We start from the raw sequence: 18,762 nt of genomic DNA on the forward strand, positions 1-18,762 counted from the left end.
AGCTGGGGGGTATCACCCTACCAAATTCTTGGCTATACTACAAAACTGTAGTGATCAAAACAGCAGGATATTGGCACAAAAATAGAGACACAGACATTTGGAAACAAATAGAAAACCAGGAGATGAAACTAACCTCTTACAGCTACTTGACATTTGATAAACCAAACAAGAACATACACTGGGGAAAAGAATCCCTATTCAATAAATGGTCTGAGAGAACTGGATAACCACATGTAAAAGACTGAAACTGGACCTGCACCTCTTACCACTTACAAAACTTGATTCGAGATGGATAAAAGATTTAAATCTAAGGCATGAAACAATAAAAATCCTTGAAGAAAGTGTGGAGAAAACACTTGAAGATATTGGCCTAGGGCAAGATTTTGTGAAGAAGACTTCTGTGGCAATTGGAACAACAATGAAAATAAACAAATGGGAACTTAATTAAACTGATAAGCTTCTGTACAGCTAAGGAAACAAGAACCAAAGCAAACAGACAACCTTCAGAATGGGAAAAGATATTTGCATATTATCAATGAGACAAAAACTTGGTAATAAGGATCTATATACAGAACTGAAATTAGACCCAATAATCCCATATATCACTGGGAAAGAGAGATGAATAGAACCTTCTCTAAAAAAGACAGACAGATGTCTAATAAAACATGAAAAAATTGGGGTGTGCTCAGAGCAGGAGGCCTAAAGAATGGCTCCTCTGTTTACAACACACCCAACAGGAATCTGGGGTCATTGTGACAAAGGGAAGCACAAAACTTGTGGCCTCCTGTAAACAAATGCCCTACATGTGGGGAAAGAAAAAAAAAGAGAGAGAATCGCTTAAGCCCAGGAGTTTGAGGTTGCTGTGAGCTGTGAGACCACGGCACTCTACCCAATTAATAAACAAATAAATAAATGAAATAAGAGAAGGTGAAAAAAAAAAAACATGAAAAAATGCTCATTGTCCCTAATCATCAGAGAAATTCAAATCAAAACTACCTTGAGATATCACCTAACCCCTATGAGAATGGCCCACATCACGATGTCTCAAAGCTGCAGATGCTGGTGTGGATGTGGAGAGAAGGGAACACTTTTACGCTGCTGATGGGAGTGCAAGCTAATACAACCTTTTTGGTAGGAAGTATAGAGAACCCTCAAAGAACTCAAATTAGTCCTCTCATCTGATCCTGCAATCCCATTACTGGGCATCTACCCAGAAGGAAAAAATTCCTTTTATCAAAAGGACATTTGCACTAGACTGTTTATTGCAGCTCAATTTACAATCACCAAAATGTGGAAACAGCCTACATGCCCACCAACCCAGGAATGGATTAGCAAGCTGTGGTGTATGTACCCCATGGAATACTATTCAGCCATCAAAAAGATGGAGACTTTATATCTTTTGTATTAACTTGGATGGAGGTGGAGCACATTCTTCTTAGTAAAGCATCACAAGAATGGAGAAGCAAACGTCCAATGTACTCAATTCTAATATGAAGGCAGTAGATGAGCTAATACAAAGTGGGGGAGGGGAATGTGTAAGTGAGGAGAAGGGAGGAGGGATGAGGATAAGGGGTCACAGTGTATGGCACACCTCTTGGGGATAGGACACAATTATAAGAGGGACTTTTTCTAACAAATACCGTCAGTGTAAACTAATTCTTTATTCACTCAATAAATCCCAAACAATAAAAATAAATAAATAAAATTCAGTAAACGAATTTAAATCACAAGAGAGAGGAATTTATTAAAAAAGAGATACATATTTATCCCAAACCTATATATATTCAGTTACTAAGTCAAAGACCCCTGGATCTTCCTAACGCAGGATAAACTGTGCTTCCATAAGCTAACACAGCACCTGTTTCATAATGTTGCCATGAGGATTAGTTAGCACCAAGATAATAACGGATGTATAGCTGAGAGCCAGGCTTGGGACCTGGTAACCTCTCTTCCGGACATTTTTTGCCTACCTCGTATGTCCAGCCTCTCAATGCTTAAGTCCCACTGAATTATGTGCAGTTCCTCCAATGTGGCACATCTTTCCCAAGAGGGGCCTTTGTTCATGCTATTCTTTTTATTTCAGTGTCAGGTTTATCTCCCATCCCAGGATACTGCCAGTACTGCCAGTTTTTTTTTTTTGTTTGTTTGTTTTTCTGGGTATTTTCTACTCATCGTGCAATTCTCATCTCAAGCATTCCTTAACTCCCCAATTTTCATCAAACCTCTTTGGCTTCATGTCAAATAGGAAAAATGCAAGAGAGAAACTGGCTTCAGAGAAAACTGAATCTGGGAATTATCAAAGCCTCTTCCTCTTTATTCTCTCCTATTACAGATGGAGTTTTTCACTGCAGACAGCTCAGGGACCCATATCCCTCAGGTTTAGTAACACCAGAGAATAAAAGATGTCAGAAACAAAAATTACAGTATTGTATTGTCAGAATTCACAACACTTGCCATTTTAGATCCAGATTTAAGGAATGAGTAAAAGTCGATAGGCTTTTAAGCAGAATTTGATTTAACTTCTCTATACGGACACTGAAGTTTTCAAAGGTCAGTAGCTAGGAAGGAAAGGATGGAGAAATGCTTAAAATTTGCCCTGGAAAATGAACTCACAGACACACACACACATATTACACAAAATCAATCTATAAAATAAGGTCTACTGGGGAAATCCTTATCAACAGAGATACAGAGAAGTGCACACACTTCCTTAGGATGATATTTCATGCAGAGCTGTGCTCACCGCTTGCCTGCATCTCGCATACCATGTGATCAAGGGTTATTGGAGAGTGGTCACACCCCATCATTCTCTCTGGAAAAGTGAGTGGCACAGAGATTTTCTTCATGACTCTGTTTCCTATTTGGTGAAGCATCCATCGCCCAGCATCTAGCCATATGGGTGCTTCCTTAAGCTAACTCTCACCTGCTATCTCCAATAAAGTGCTGGAAAGGGGGGAAAAATCAGTCTCCAGAGTCATCTCTCTTCACTTATCCAAAAAGCTCAAAGTGAGTTTGAGTTTTTTCTACTCTAATGATAGTTTTCACATACACAAAGCATTGTTGACTTATCTAAGGTTAATCCACAAGTTAGAAATGTAGCAAGGTTAAACTCTTAGTTAAGATAGTGATGCAACTATTTTCATTTGATTGTCTTCACAGTTAATCAGCCCTTCCTTGAAGGTGGGCTCCAGGATCTTCATCCCGCCTCCATTTGTGTTTTCTGTTATTTTGGCATGTATTCTTCTATTGCGTTTGTGTATTTCAAGGCTTCCAGTCCTAGCACCAGGTAACTATTTAGTACTGACAGCTTCCTACTTGCTTCAAAACAGTGGCAGTCATGCTGACTCAAATGACTTTTCCTTGAGAGACTGTATACTAAATCCAGAAAGTTCGAGTGACAATGTGGTTTTCCTATGACACTCTACAATATATCAGATTTAAGCTCTTGTTCTCAAATGCTAACAGGTTGGCTGAGCGTTGTGGCTCATGCCTGTAATCCCAGCACTATGGAAGGCCAAGGCGGGTGGATCTCTTGATCTGAGGAGTTCAAGACTTGTTTGAGCAAGAGTGAAACCCATCTCTACTAAAAAATGGAAAAACTACCTGGACCTTGTGGCGGGCACCTGTAGTCCCTATTACTCAGGAGGCTGAGGCAAGAGGATCACCTGAGCCCAGGAGTTTGAGGTTGCTGTGAGCTATGATGGTGCCATAGCACTCTGCCCAGGGCAACACAGTGAGACTCTGCCTCCAGAACAAAAAAACAAACAAACAAAAACCTAAAAGATTCTGTTTCCTTTGCAGCCATTTGCATCTAATTAATATCATATTTGTAAGACCCATTGCTATGGTGTTGAAAATGCTGGGAAAAAACAAAGCCAAACAAAACAAAACAAAAACCTGCTTTTAAATGCCAGCATAGCATGCCATATACTTACAACTCTTTGATAATGTTGTCATTTTTATCATCCCTAGATAGAGACAAGTATACCTTTTACTTTGAACTTTGCTGCAGCTGCCCCAAACAACAGATTTCATAATGAATTGCATTGGTTACTTTTGGTGTGACTTGTAATTGTGCACTTCTGTTTTAGAAACAGCTCTGTCATGTCATGCTTGTAGCTTTCACAAACTGACCCACTTTTCAAAATGCTTTCAGATCTTTGGTTGAGTCAATGACCTACATCCCTGTCTTGATGGGTTCAGTGTGTCTGACATCTTTCTCCTAAGAGCATGGAACTGTGATAGCTGGACACTACTCATATCTGCTTACTCAAACTAGGAGCTTCACTGAAGCATGGTTTGCAAATGAGAGCAAGAAACCAACCAGAGAATTCAGTCCTCCCTTAAGCTGTATTCATGAAAGTTTAAGTGGAAAGTTTACTCCGAACTATAACTTAGCACACATCTATTTATCTTAGCGACAGATTATTTACAAATTAAAATGTATCCAAACACTTTATGCTTAAATTGTAGGAGATCTGGGCATGTGTGCAATGCTACCAATTTTATCACTATAATGTCATAAGGATATTTAGCATACAGAATTACAATGAATGTGGTGGTTCAGGGATTAAAATCTCCTTAAATACTCATTCAAATGACAGACTGGAGCAATTAGTGCACAGTAACAATGGTGCATGGATAACAAGAGTGTCTCAGACATTTCCACCGAGAGCCATCTTCCATGATAATCATTCTAATGAAAAAATCACAGTGGTTGAGTTGAACTGCTATTGGTATAACATTAAAAAAAAAGAAAGAAAGAAATGAACAGTAAAAAACATCATTAAAGTTACATTAAGGAACTGATTGCAATTGACCAGAAAGTGAATAATCACGCAACTGTCATTACTACCCTTTCCTCTAGCTTTGAGCCCAGGTGTTACAGAAATCTCATGTTGGTGGGGGCTCCTGTCATTGTATCTTTGCAGAGTATTATGTATAGAGAACAGAACAACACATCTGATGATTCTAGCAGTTCCAGTTTGTCAGTCTCTTCCCCACGTAGAGCTTCCACCCATGTATGGAAAGTTACCAGAAGGAATTGAATTAAAAAATAATCATTTTTATTGTTGGCTATATCAACTTAAAAAACTCCACTTTGCATGTTCAAACACATTTTCAAGTGATTTATCTTTCTGCTCCTTTAAATGTTTTCTTTTCTTTCTTTCTTTCTTTTTTTTTTTTTTTGAGACAGAGTCTCACGCTGTCACACTGGGTAGAGTACCCTGGCATCATAGCTCACAGCAACCTCAAACTCTTGGGCTCAAGCAATCCTCTTGTCTCAACCTCATAAGTTGCTGGGACTACAGGCCCCCATCAGAACTCCGGACTATTTTTTCTTTTTCTACTAGAGATGGGATCTCACTCTTGCTCAGGCTGGTTTTGAACTCCTGAGCCTCCCAACCTCCTGCTTGGATTACAGGCATTAAATGTTTTCCTTTACATAAAAGTAACAACAAAAAAATCTATGCCCAAACTGAAGATAAAAAGAGGAGTGATTTAACTGAGATTGATGTCTAGAGAAACAGAGTGTAAATCAACACATGAGGTGGAATCGGTTGTAACTTCAACCTGCCCCATTAGCAGATGGAAGAAGGAAGTGCCCATAGACTTGGGATATGAAGTTCAGTTCAGGAAAAGCTGATGATACTTCAGGGAGAGGACGTGTTGACAGCCAGGCTCATTTAGCACTCCTTTCCCCCTAATCCTTGAATAACAGGCCCAGCATTGAACGGCCACACTTGGCAGATAACAAATCGAATCTAATTCATCTGCAAGTCAAATGGTCCCCCTGAATTAGCCAATCTGATGATGTTCTTTCCAAGTTTATTACTACAGAATATTTAAAACCTGATATTGATTGTTAGAATCTGAAGGCGATAATTCTTTTGGGACTCTAAGTCTGAGCAGAGAGAAAGGTAGAGATAAATTGTGCCAAGTTAATAAGCCTCCGAATAGTTAACATAAATACAATGGCTGCTCCCTTCACGCATTGTGATGGCTGAAAGGAGTATTTTAACTACTCAGCAATTCTGCCAACCATGTTTTGATGGCAGGCACAGGGACCTCAGTGTATCATTTTGATATTCATCTTCCTTGCTTCCATCAGGTATTGGACAACCCTCAGTGTTCCTATTTCCTCAGACCCTTTTTGAAAAAGGTCAAAGGAAAGATTTTGATGGAAAGTATTTTTTCTTGCAACCTCTTTGACTTCTTTGTTCATTAGTACATGATTTTCCTTTGTATAATACTTCAATACTTCAATTCCACCTTCATTTGACACAATTGAGTGGTGTATAACCTTGGAATGAGCAAACAATGTCAGCATACATCAGACAAATAAGAGAATTCATGTTATAGAAAATTGGGAAATGCTTGCATATAAAATCAAGGTCCTTAATATGAATCCAGTAAGAGGTCCATGAATCGAAATATTTGCCTTGCCTGTCCTTCAAAAGGATCCATTTTTTTTTTTTTTTTGGAGATATAATCTCACTCTGTCACTCTGGATACATGTGCCATGGCGTCACAGCTCACAGCAAACTCAAACTCCTGGGCTCAAGTGATCCTCCTGCCTCAGCAGCCTTCCAAGTAGCTGGGACTACAGGCATGTGCCATGATGCCTGGCTAATTTTTCTATTATTTTATTTTATTTTTCTTATTTTTTTGAGATAGAATCACTTTCTGTCACCCTGGCTAGTGTGCCATTGCCTCAGCCTAGTGCATAGCAAACTCAAACTCTTTGGCTTGAGCAAAAAAAGATGTAATTCTCATTTGATGCCCTTCTCCTTGGTTTGATATTTATAAGAGTATCGTTGAGCTTAACTATATTATTGCTATGTTGATGCTCAGTATATTGATCACTAACATAAAGAAACAGGAATTTTAGAATGTTCCTTTAAAACCTCTAGATCTTGTCAGTCCTATGCTCAGCAGTAGCTCAGCAAATCAACAATCACAACTCTCTTTCAGTCACAAGAACTCTATCTTAGAAGCCAAAATCATATTAAACACACATTATCTTGAATTAGGTTGCTCTGGAAAATTGCTAATTGCACCAGAAAAATCAACATTTTTTGTCACATTTTAGACAAAACCTGTTTAAAATCTCTAGACCTTAAAAAACACTTATTATTTGTCAGCGTGTCAGTCTTTTATGGCTGCTGTAACGAAGTACCAGAGAGGAGTGGCTTAAAACAACAGCAGCTAATTGTCTGACAGTTCTGGAGGCTAGAAGTCTGAAATCAAAGTGCTGTAGTGCACACATTCTCCCTCTGAAGTGTGTGCATTGGAGGATACGACCTTCCCTTTTCTAGTTTCTGCCAGCCCCAGCTGTTCCTTGGCTATGAAGGTAGCATCCCTCCAATTTCTACCCCTTGGTCTTCATATGGCCATGTACCCTTTGTCTGTGTCTGTACATGGTCTTTTCCTGTTTTCCTGTCATGTGTCTGTGTCCAAAGTTTCTACTTCTTATAGGGACACCAGTCATATTATATTTGGGCCCACTCTAATGACCTCATCCTAACTCAGTGACATCTGGAAAGACCCTATTTCCAAATAAGGTCACATTCTCAGTTTCCAAGACTAGGGCTTCAACATATCATTTTAGTTCAAATTGTAGCAGTCAGTGCTGATTTTAAATAGTGACATGCTCTAATGTTTGTCCAGCTAAGTTCGTTTGCTTTTCTAGGTAATAAATAGATAAAAAGTGAGAAAATCCATTATGAAACATATTAAAAAGTGTTTCATTCATGAACTGAGGACAGCTGTCATTTTGTATTGAACATTTTAATGATGAGATAATATGAATTATTTATTTAAAATCCATAGATCTGAATCACTTATCATTATAGGAGAATGTTCTGATTATTATAAAAAAGTTCCTCTTTTTCCTCCTGCTCGTTAACTTTATACGTTTAACAAAATAATATTGGTAATCTTATTGATTTCAATTTTTCTTAAGTCTAAGCAACCTTTCAGTCTCTAAGCCTAATTTTAAAATATTGTCTGCATTGCATTTTTTTCAAGAAAATGGAAAAGAGATATAAAATGATTTTTAACACTAAATATGAAAATCATTTTTCTAGTGGTTACCACTTTCCAGAGTCTGTCTGATCCAGTTTCATATGAATGTAAACACAAGAAAGTAGTATCAGTACAATACATTTTAATTCAGATAACTAGAAAAAGTTTAATTCTGAATGTCATTTTGAGAAAGTTCTCTCTTGTCATGAAAGTAGCTTTAGTTTCTGTAGGCAGCTGTGTCTGAGATATGTGACAAAGCTCCCTTCAGCATACACATAGACAATGGGAACATGCTAGAATCCGTTTTCAAATTCTAGCTGGAATCTTTTTCTTGAATGTGCTTAATGGTGAGAATTGTGAGTATCTCTTATAAATGTACTAATTCCAAAGACCTTAATTTGTTAATAAAACAGTTATTTTGTGGGCGGTGCCTGTGGCTCAGTGAGTAGGGCGCTGGCCCCATATGCCGAGGGTGGCGGGTTCAAACCCAGCCCCGGCCAAACTGCAACCAAAAAAATAGCCGGGCGTTGTGGCGGGCGCCTGTAGTCCCAGATGCTCCGGAGGCTGAGGCAGGAGAATAGCGTAAGCCCAGGAGTTGGAGGTTGCTGTGAGCTATGTGACGCCATGGCACTCTACCCGAGGGCAGTACAGTGAGACTCTGTCTCTACAAAAAAAAAAAAAAAAAAAGAATATGGAGCTTGCAGTCAGCCTGCTTGTCTCTGAATGTCGCCTCCCCCCAAAAGGCCTCACTATGTGAACTAGGCCCAGTCTCTTATCCTCTCTAAGTTTCAGTTCTTCATCAGATGATAACAATGTTAACTTATTAGTAAGAGTTGATAAAAGAATTAAGTGATTTAATAGAGGCAAAACACTTAGAATAATTCTTGGTGCTTTGTAGCTATTATGTTTACATTTGCTATTTTTCTTACTCCTGATTATATTATTGCTATTGTTATTGCTATTATATAATTATTAGAGAGCAAAGCTACAGTTGTGTAAAACATTCAAGACATTGTTCTAGCCACTCTCTTACTTTCCACATCTCCACTCCAATTCCCACCACATGGTTAAATAAAGGAGATGTTAAGAATATTCAGGAATGGTGTCTTTTCAGTATATGGCTAGGAACCTGGCCCCATACAATCATACAGTGCCTCTAGTATTTTTATGTAATGTATCTAGCATTTTCTAAGCCACAATTTCTTACATGAAAAATGTTGTAGGTCTACATAAAGACCTATACGTGAATTTTCATAACAGATTTATTCATAACTCCTCTAAACTTGAAGCAGCTAAAAATGCCAGTGGTAAACAGATAAATAAATTATGGTGTATTCATACTCTGGAATACTATTCATTGATAAAAAGTAAAAATATACTGGTACCTAGAATCATATGGATGAATCTTAAGAGCATTGTGCTAAGTTAAGTAAAGGAAGACACAGAAGGCTATATATCCTGTGTGATTCTATATAGTTGAAATTCTATAAGGAGGGAAAACTACAGAGATAGAAACAAATTAGTACCTGCCCTGGGCCAAGGGTGATGGAGGGGAAGCCAAACAGCCAAGTGGTTTGAGGAAACTTTGGGAGGTGATAGAATTGATCCCAACTTGGACTGTGGTGACAATTTTGAGATAGTATACACTTGACAAAACTCATCAAACTTTCCACAGGAATAGAATAAATTGTACTCTGTGCAAATGTGATCTTAAGTTGACTTTTTTAAAAACAGAAAAGAAGATAGCAGTCATTGAGAACCTGCTTTAAGTTAGATATTAAGTACATCATTTAGGCAGAGACCTGATTTATCCACGAGTTCATGGAGAAAACATGAAAGTAAGTTTATGAATAAAAAAACATAATACTGAAAAGTCCTCATAGGCTTCGTAGAACTTTGTGACTTACTGATTTTTATAGTTCAAAACCTAGATGGAGTGGAATTTCCATAGCTGACCACTTCCCTACATTGACCACTTCCTTAAGTTGACCTAATTTTCATAGACTGGACATGGTCCACATGTATAAGTACAGTAGGCCTAGTTCCTTATGGTGACCACCTCCATATGCTCAGTTTATGAGAGTCCCTTGAATGGTCACCTTATAGAGGTTCTACTGTACTTTATGCTACATTTAAATCAATACTGTCAAGAGTTTCCGAGGTTATGGCTGCCACAGGCAGGTGAGCTCACCCCCACTGGGACTTTTGGGGGTAGAGCCACTGATAGCTAGTTGGGACTTTAATGAGAGGGGGGCTGACCCTGTTCAGACTTGTAAGGGTGGAGTCACAGATTCCAAGTTTGGACTTACAAGGCTGGAGACCCTGGCACCAGGTTTGAACTTTCAAGGGCGGAGCTGCAGGCACTGGCTTGGAACTTTAAACAGCTGGACACTAATGCCTGGATTGGACTTTAAAGAACAGAACTGCTGCCACCCTGTTTAGACTTTCAAGGGCTGGCTGCTGATGTCAGGTTTGGACTTTGAAGAGTGGGTAAACTGGGGCCCAGTTCAGATTTACAAGGGTGGAGGAGGTGTTGATGCCTTTGTCCTGACTGTGGCTAGTAATCTTTCCTGACCTGGTGGTCCACCAGGGAGGACCAGGCTCCATCCCCTTATGTATGCTGGTTGGAACTATCTGTGAATTTCCACTCTAGGGATATTGGAGACCCTTTGGGCTATCCCCACTGAGCAGTGATTGTACTGTCTGGGTCAATCTGTTTAGGACTCTAGACCTAGACCTGCGCTGTCCACTCAGGGTCCCTCCAAGGTTGAGTGCCAGTTGTTTTAAAGTTGGAAAGGACTGATTCTCCTTCACCAGCTGTTCCTGGTTGGGGGCAGGGCACCACAGATGCTTGTATCTCTTCACAGAAAAGATTCCAGCCTAATACCTCAACTCCTTAAGATTGGGTAGAGGTAGCTGATTTCAGATAGAGTCATCTTGCACTCTCTTACTAAGCAGGTCTTCAGAGTCTTAGGCCACAACTCTGAAAGAAACATTTGTAAGGCTGAAAGGGAAAACTCACAGTCATAAGCCCCAGCTCATTGGTTAAGGGTGGAATAACTCTACTTCCTAGGACCCCCAGTCCAATCTTACCCTACCAATTTAAATAGCCAAATGGCAAAAAGTACTCATGGGGTGGAACCATAGGAATAACTCTGGCAACATAAATAATCACAGTAGATCAACTCCCCCAAAGAATGATGAAGAGGATAAAACAGAAGATGCCATTCATAGACAAATGGCTGAAATGTCAGAAATAGAATTCAGAATATGGATGTCAAATAAGAGGGATGGAATGGAAATAAAGTAAGAAATTGAAATTCAAAGAGTAGTTTAAAAGTTGTCTAAAAAAATCAATGAATTCAAAGACAAAATCTCCAAGGATATGGACATAATGAGAAAAGAAATAGCAGATCTTAAGGCAATGAGAAATTTATTCGAGGAGCTTCATAATACACTAGAATACTTCAGTAATAGAGAGGAGCAGGCAGAGGAAAGGATCTCTGAATTTGGAGACAAAGCTTTTGAATGCTCCCAAATGCTCAAAGAGACAGAGAAATGGAGGGCAAAAACTTATCATTCCCTGAGAGAGTTGTGGGACCACTCTAAAAGAACAAACATTCATCTGATAGGAATTCCTGAAGGAGAAGAGGATGGTCCTAGAGACACAGATTCCCTACTCCAAGATATAATGGAGGAGAATTTACAAAACATGTCAAGAGATATATAAATTCAGATAGTAGAAAGTTTCAGAACTCCAGAAAGACTCAATCCAAATAAAGCATCTCCTACACCCATTGTAATTAATTTTGCTAAAGTTAATATGAAGGAAAAATTCTGCAAGCAGCCAGACGTAAGAAAAGCATTACTTACAAAGGGAAAAATACTAGAATGACTGCAGATCTCTCAGCTGAAATCTTTCAAGCCAGAAGAGGATGATCATCAACCTTCAACCTCTTAAAACAAAACAATTTTCAGCCCAGGATTCCGTATTCAGGTAAACTGAGTTTCGTTTATGATGGAGAAATCAAATACTTTTTTGACATACACATGTTGAGGAAATTTGCCATAACTAAACCAGCTCTTCAGGATATTCTCAGACCCATTTTCCATAATGATCAGCACAATGGTCTACCACCAAAGTAAACTCACCTTGAAATTATTGAACAAAACCGAACTCCCACAATGATGAAAGGATTAAAAATGTCCACTATACCTTTGAAAAACATGACACTTAAAATGTTACCATACCTATCAATCTTCTCAATTAATGTGAATGGTTTAAATTGTCCCCTAAGAGGCACAGGCTGGCTGACTGGATACATAAACTCAGACTAGATATCTGCTGCATACAATAATTTCATTTTAACCTTAAAGGATAGAAATAGACTCAGGGTAAAGGAATGAACATCTATAATGCAGGCCAATGGAAATCAGAAAAAAAAAAGGATGTGTTGCAATTTTATTTGCAGATACAATTTGTTGGCTTTAAACCAACAAAGGTAAAGAAAGATAAGGATGGTCACTACATATTTGTCAAGGGAAACACCCAACATGAAGAGATTTTGATCATTAACATTTATGCATCCTTCCAGAATGCTCCTCAATTTATAAAGCAGACCCTAATGGATATGAACAACTTGATATCTTCCTGCTCTATAATAGTTGAAGATTTTAACAGTTTTGACAGTTTTGGATAGATCCTCCAAGAAGAAACTAAACAAAGAAATATTAGACTTAAACCTGACCCTAGAACAAATGGACTTAACAGACCTCTAAAGAACATTTCATCCTAATAAAATTGAAGACACATTCTTCTCAGCAGCCAATGGATCATCCTCTAAAATTGATCATATCTTAGGAAACAAGTCTAAACTCAGAAAATTTAAAAGAACAGAAATTATTCCTTGTATCTTCTTGGAACACCATGGAATAAAAGTTGAACTCAACAGCAACAGGAATCTTCAAACTCAAATAAAGTCATGGAAACTAAATAATCTTAGGCTGAATGATAGCTGGGTCAAAGACAAGATAAGGAAGGAAATCACTGGGTGGTGCCTATGGCTCAAAGGAGTAGGGCGCTGGCCCCATATACCAGAGTTGGTGGGTTCAAACCCAGCTCTGGCCAAAAAGTGAAAAAAACAAAAAAAGGAAATCACCAAATTTTTGGAACAAAATGACAATGAAGACACAAATTATCAAAACCTGTGGGATACTGCAAAGGCAGTCCTATGGGGGAAATTTATAGCATTAGAAGCTATAAATCATCAAGAAAACAAAAAGAGAGGAAACCAATAACTTAATAGGGCATCTCAAGCAACTGGAAAAGAAAGAACATTCCAACCCCAAACCCAGCAGAAGAAGAGATATAATCAAAATTAGGGCAGAATTAAATAAAATTAAAAACAAAAGAATCATTCAGAAGATTGATGATATAAGAAGTTAGTTTTTTGAAAAGATTAACAAAATTGATAAGCCTTTGGCCAACCTAACCAGAAACAGAAAAGTAAAATCTCTAATATTGTCTAGCAGAAACGATAAAGAAGAAATAGCAAGAGATACCTTAGAAATTCAAGAAATCCTCAATAATTACTATAAGAAATATGAAAATCTGAAGGAAATGGACCAATACCTGGAAGCATGCCACCTTCCTGGGTTCAACCAGAAGGAATTAAAAATCTTGAATACACCTATAACAATCACTTAAATAGCATCAACAATGCAAAATCTCCCCAAAAAGAAAAGTTCAGGACAAGATGGCTCCATATCCAAATTCTATCAAACTCTTAAAGAGGAACTAGTACCTATATTATACAACATTTTCCAAAGCATAGAATAATTAAGATTACTTCCCAACGCATTTTATGAACCAAACATCAACCTGATCCCCAACCAGGAAAGGATCCAACAAAGAAAGAAAATGATAGACCAATATCATTAATGAATGTGGATGCAAAAATATTCAATAAGATCTTAGCAAACGGAGTTCAACAACACATCAAAAAAATTATATACCATGAACAAGTTGGTTTTATTCCAGGGTTACAGGATTAGTTCAACATATGCAAATCTATAAATATAATACATCATATAAATAGAAAAAAAAGAGATCATATGATTCTCTCCATTGATGCAGAAAAAGCTTTTGATAATATCCAGCATCCTTTCATGATCATAACATTTAAGAAAATAGGCATAGAAGGGACTGATAGAGGCCATCTACAGCAAACCCACACCTAATATCATATTGAATGGAGTACAATTGAAAGCATTTCCAATCAGATCAGGAACTAGGCAAGAATGCCCACTGTCTCCACTGCTATTCAACATAGTAATGGAAGTCTTAGCCATCACAATCAGGGAAGAAAAGGTGATCAAATAGGGAAGTGGTTCTCATTCTTCCTAATGCCATGGCCCTTTAATACAGTTCCTGTGGCTCGCAACCCACAGAGGAGATAAAGCTTTCACTCTTTACTGATGATATGATCCTAAACATGGAAAATCCCAGGGACTCAGCTATAAAACTCTTAGAAGTGATCAAGGAATATAACAGCATCTCAGAATACAAAATCAATACTTACAAATCAGTAGCTTTTATATATGCCAACAATAGTCAAGCTGAAAACATAGACAAGACTATTCCTTTTACAGTAGTGCCAAAGAAAATGAAATACTGGGAATTTGCCTAACAAAGACCATGAAAGATCTCTATACAGAAAATTATGAAACTCTGAGAAAAGAAATAGCTGAAGATGTGAACAAATGGAAAAACATACCATGCTCATAGCTGGGAAGAATCAACATTGTTAAAATGTCCATACTACCCAAAGCAATCTACAGATTTAATGCAATCCCTATTAAAGCATCATTGTCATACTTTAAAGAGCTTGAAAAAATAGTGCTTCATTTTATATGGAATCCGAAAAAACCTCAAATGGAAAATGCATCACTGAGAAATAAAAACAAATCAGGAGGTATCACGTTACCAGACTTCAGGTTATACTATAAATCGATAGTGATCAAAGCAGCATGGTATTGGCACAAAAACAGAGCAGTAGATTTACAGAACAGAATAGAGAACCAAGAGCTGAACCCAGCTACTTATTGACATTAGATCTTTGACAAGTCTATCAAAAATATTCAGTGGGGGAAAGATTCCCTATTTAACAAATGGAGATGGATGAACTGTCTGGTGACCTATAGAAGACTGAAACTAGACACCCACCTTTCACCATTAACAAAAATTGATTCTCACCGGATTAAAGATTTAAACTTAAGACATGAAACTATAAAAATACTAGAAGAGAGTGCAGGGAAAACACTTGAAGAAATTGGCCTGGGAGAATATTTTATGAGGAGGACCCCCCCCAGGCAACTGAAGCAACACCAAAAATACATTACTGGGACCTGATCAAACTAAAAAGCTTTTGCATAGGCAAGAGCACAGTAAGTAAAGTAAACAGACAACCTTCAAAATGGAGAAGATTTTTGCAGGTTATGCTTCTGCTAAAGGTCTGATAACTAGAATCCACAGAGAACACAAACTAATCAATAAGGAAAGAACAAATACCCCATTTCTAGGTGGGCAAGAGACTTGAGCAGAAACTTCTCTGATGAACACAGGTGCATGGCCTATAAACATATGAAAAAATGCTCATCATCCTTAATCATCAGAGAAATGCAAATCAAAACCTCTCTGAGATATCATCTAACTCCAGTAAGATTAGCCTACACCACAAAATCCTAAAACTACAGATGTTGGCATGGATGCAGAGAGAAGGAAATGCTTCTATACTGCTGGTGGGAATGCAAGTTAATATGACCTTTTTGGAAAGAAATTTGGAGAACACTCAAGTAACTAAAAGTACACCTACTGTTCGATCCTGCAATTCCTCTACTAGGTATATACCCAGGTGATCAAAAATCATTTTACAACAAAGACATTTGCACCAGAATGTTTATTGCAGCCCAATTCATAATTGCCAAAACATGGAAACAGCCCAGGTGCCCATGGACCCATGAATGGATTAACAAATTGTGGTATATGTACACCATGGAAGCATCCATAAAGAAATATAGAGGCTTTACATCTTTTATGTTTACCTGGATGGAGCTGGAGCATATTCTTCTTAAGTATCTCAAGAATGGAAAAATAGTATCCAATGTATTCAATACTACTATGAAACCAAAATATAATCACCTACATATGAATGGTGAAATGTAACTATAGTCCAGAAAGTACAAGGGAAGATGAAAGACAGGGGAGGGGAAGGGGAAGGCAGGAGGAGGGAGGGTATTTGGAGGAACCTCACCTAAGGTTCAAGATTCAATGGTACATTTCAAAACAATTAAGAAAAGAGCATAATTGTGATGGATGTGTTAATCAGTTCAATGTCAGCATTTCACATTGTATATCAAATCAGTACACTGAACCCCATAAATGCGTCAATCTACATAGTTATGATTTAATAAAAACAAACAAACAAAAAAGAGTTTGTAAGAACCACCTATGTCCCTGCAAATCTGTTTAACTCCCTATAGCAGTTTGAATTTTCAGCTGCCCATTTTTTTCTTATTTTGCTACTATTAAATATTTCTCTTTAAAATTTAAGTTTTTGTTCTTTTTAGCTTAACTGTCTGTGACATAAATCACCAAGAAACAGTATTTGTTAAGCATTTACAAGAATCCTGTGTTTAATGTCAACTATCACCTCAAGCCCCTTCCTTGGTCCCTCTACGGAGGATCTTTTGTGATGATTTGAAAGATATGTGCCTGTTGGTTAGAATGGCCACAATTTAATCACTTTCAAGTGATAGTTTACACAGTATTTGATTTAGAGAGGAAAACAAAATGAAATTTGACAGAATTTAAGGAAGCAGAAATCTTCACACAGTCTTCAAATGGAATTCACCCTCTGAGATTTATGTCATTAGCCATTTTCTTTTCATATTTGCTTATGTGATGAATACATGAAAGGTCACTACTTTTTGTTCTGGTGTTACTTTTGGAATATCTTGGTTTTTAGTATCTCTTACATTAGTCTCTAAGTCAGATACTTAATATTCTGTGAAATGCTTATGTGCATTAAGGAAGGTCCTTCTGGAGAAAACAAATGTATTGAAACTGAACTCGAGTGAAAACAAGTTCAGCTAAAGGTTTGAAGTCTTTTACATGGGTCATATTTCTTTCACTGCTAATGTGTAGGTTCTTGGGTGAACTCTTCACATTAGTTGTGACCCTATTTGCTCATTTAAATAATTAAAGAATTGAGTCCAGTGATCTCTAATAGACTCTCAAATCCTAAGGTAATTAGATGTTTGGACTGGGATAAATATATATTGTATACTTGAACCTCTTAGATAAATAGTAAATTAATACTATAGAGATTGCAAAATATAATGGTTAGATAGAGCAATTCATTGAACATATTATTATTCTTTAAAGAATTTACAAAAAAATATAAACTATACTGATGGTGTTTGTAAGAACATATCATGTCTCTATATCTCTCCATTTTGGGATATTTAGAAAAGCTTGTTAAAATGTTTAATTTTTGTTTTAGACTGTAACTACTTCTGTCACTTAAATATTTAGCATTTTCCCTTTTGATTAAACTTGCCGTGATTTTTCTTTATTTCTACTTCTTTGTTCTTACCAGTTCTTTCATCTTTCCTCTCTATTTTATCCATTCCCCAAAGTCTTTTTCTATCTATGATTTGTGTTTTCAAATATTGAGATAACCTTAGGGCATTAATTCTTTTATTTCTATATTTTGCATATTTTATAGACTGTAGAAAGAATCTTGGAGCTTTAGTGCTGGAGGGAAGTTGGAGAAATCCACTCATCGACAGTCTTCCCATGTGCATAGTTTGGCCACTATATCACTATCCCTGAGCTCGTCAGTCTTCTGTAGTTTATGAAAGAATTTCTGTGCAGCACAGCCCCGAGCCTGGTTCAGTGCCCTACTTAAGGAAATCATTCCATGGCATCGCTTGTCAATCCTGTCCAATATTAAACAAAATCTAATATTCCATTGTATGTATACTCCATAAGCTGTTAAGATATATGAAGATTACAGGATACTGTGTACAAGTAAATAAAAGTTTGATTTTAGGAAGAATCCTTTTGCTCTGCAACTACCTTTCCAAAAAATTGGAATATAAATATAACAAGAATATAAATATTTTTTGTACAAGGAATGAGCTAGAAGACTAGGGCTGAGCCCTAAGGCCAGGTGTGGAATCTAAAGAATGATGATCTCTAAAATCGTTTAGTCATCTTTTTATCTATGCTGCAACTGAGAGAAAGAAAAGGGGCTGGGAATCAGAGTCAAATCTCTTTGTCCTAATCCTGGGGCTATAAAAGGATATAAATGTTTTATACAATCATATTATACTTAAAGTGCTGTATACTTCAAAGTTTATAAAACACTTTCATATGTTCACAAATAAATAAAACAAAGTAAAAGAAAAATACTGAAATATCCATATAATCTATGACATAATCTGTGAGGCAGTGAGGTGCCCTTTTATATTGTTAATGAGAAGCAAAGCTGAGATTGGACCTGGGATTTCACATATCAATGCTCTTGCTATTATGCTATAAGGTTCGTGCAATCAGAGATTGGCTTACTCTAAAGGAAAGCGACAAAGTGAAATATAGTGAAAACGTTGCTGTAAAAATTATAAGAAGTGAAGTCCAACTTCCATGTGTCCATCAAGCTGCCATGCGAG

General features: G+C 37.3%; 1 non-coding gene across 1 annotated transcript; it reads left to right on the top strand.

Annotated features, from left to right (window-relative positions):
* The first annotated feature begins 676 nt into the window (after positions 1-676).
* On the top strand, positions 677-807 carry LOC128593374 (small nucleolar RNA SNORA11). The gene has a single exon (XR_008382340.1). It is a non-coding gene; the product is annotated as a small nucleolar RNA SNORA11 (small nucleolar RNA).
* The last annotated feature ends 17,955 nt before the right edge of the window (positions 808-18,762 follow it).

Source organism: Nycticebus coucang, chromosome 1 (assembly GCF_027406575.1).
Source record: "Nycticebus coucang isolate mNycCou1 chromosome 1, mNycCou1.pri, whole genome shotgun sequence".
Classification (NCBI taxonomy): domain Eukaryota; kingdom Metazoa; phylum Chordata; class Mammalia; order Primates; family Lorisidae; genus Nycticebus; species Nycticebus coucang.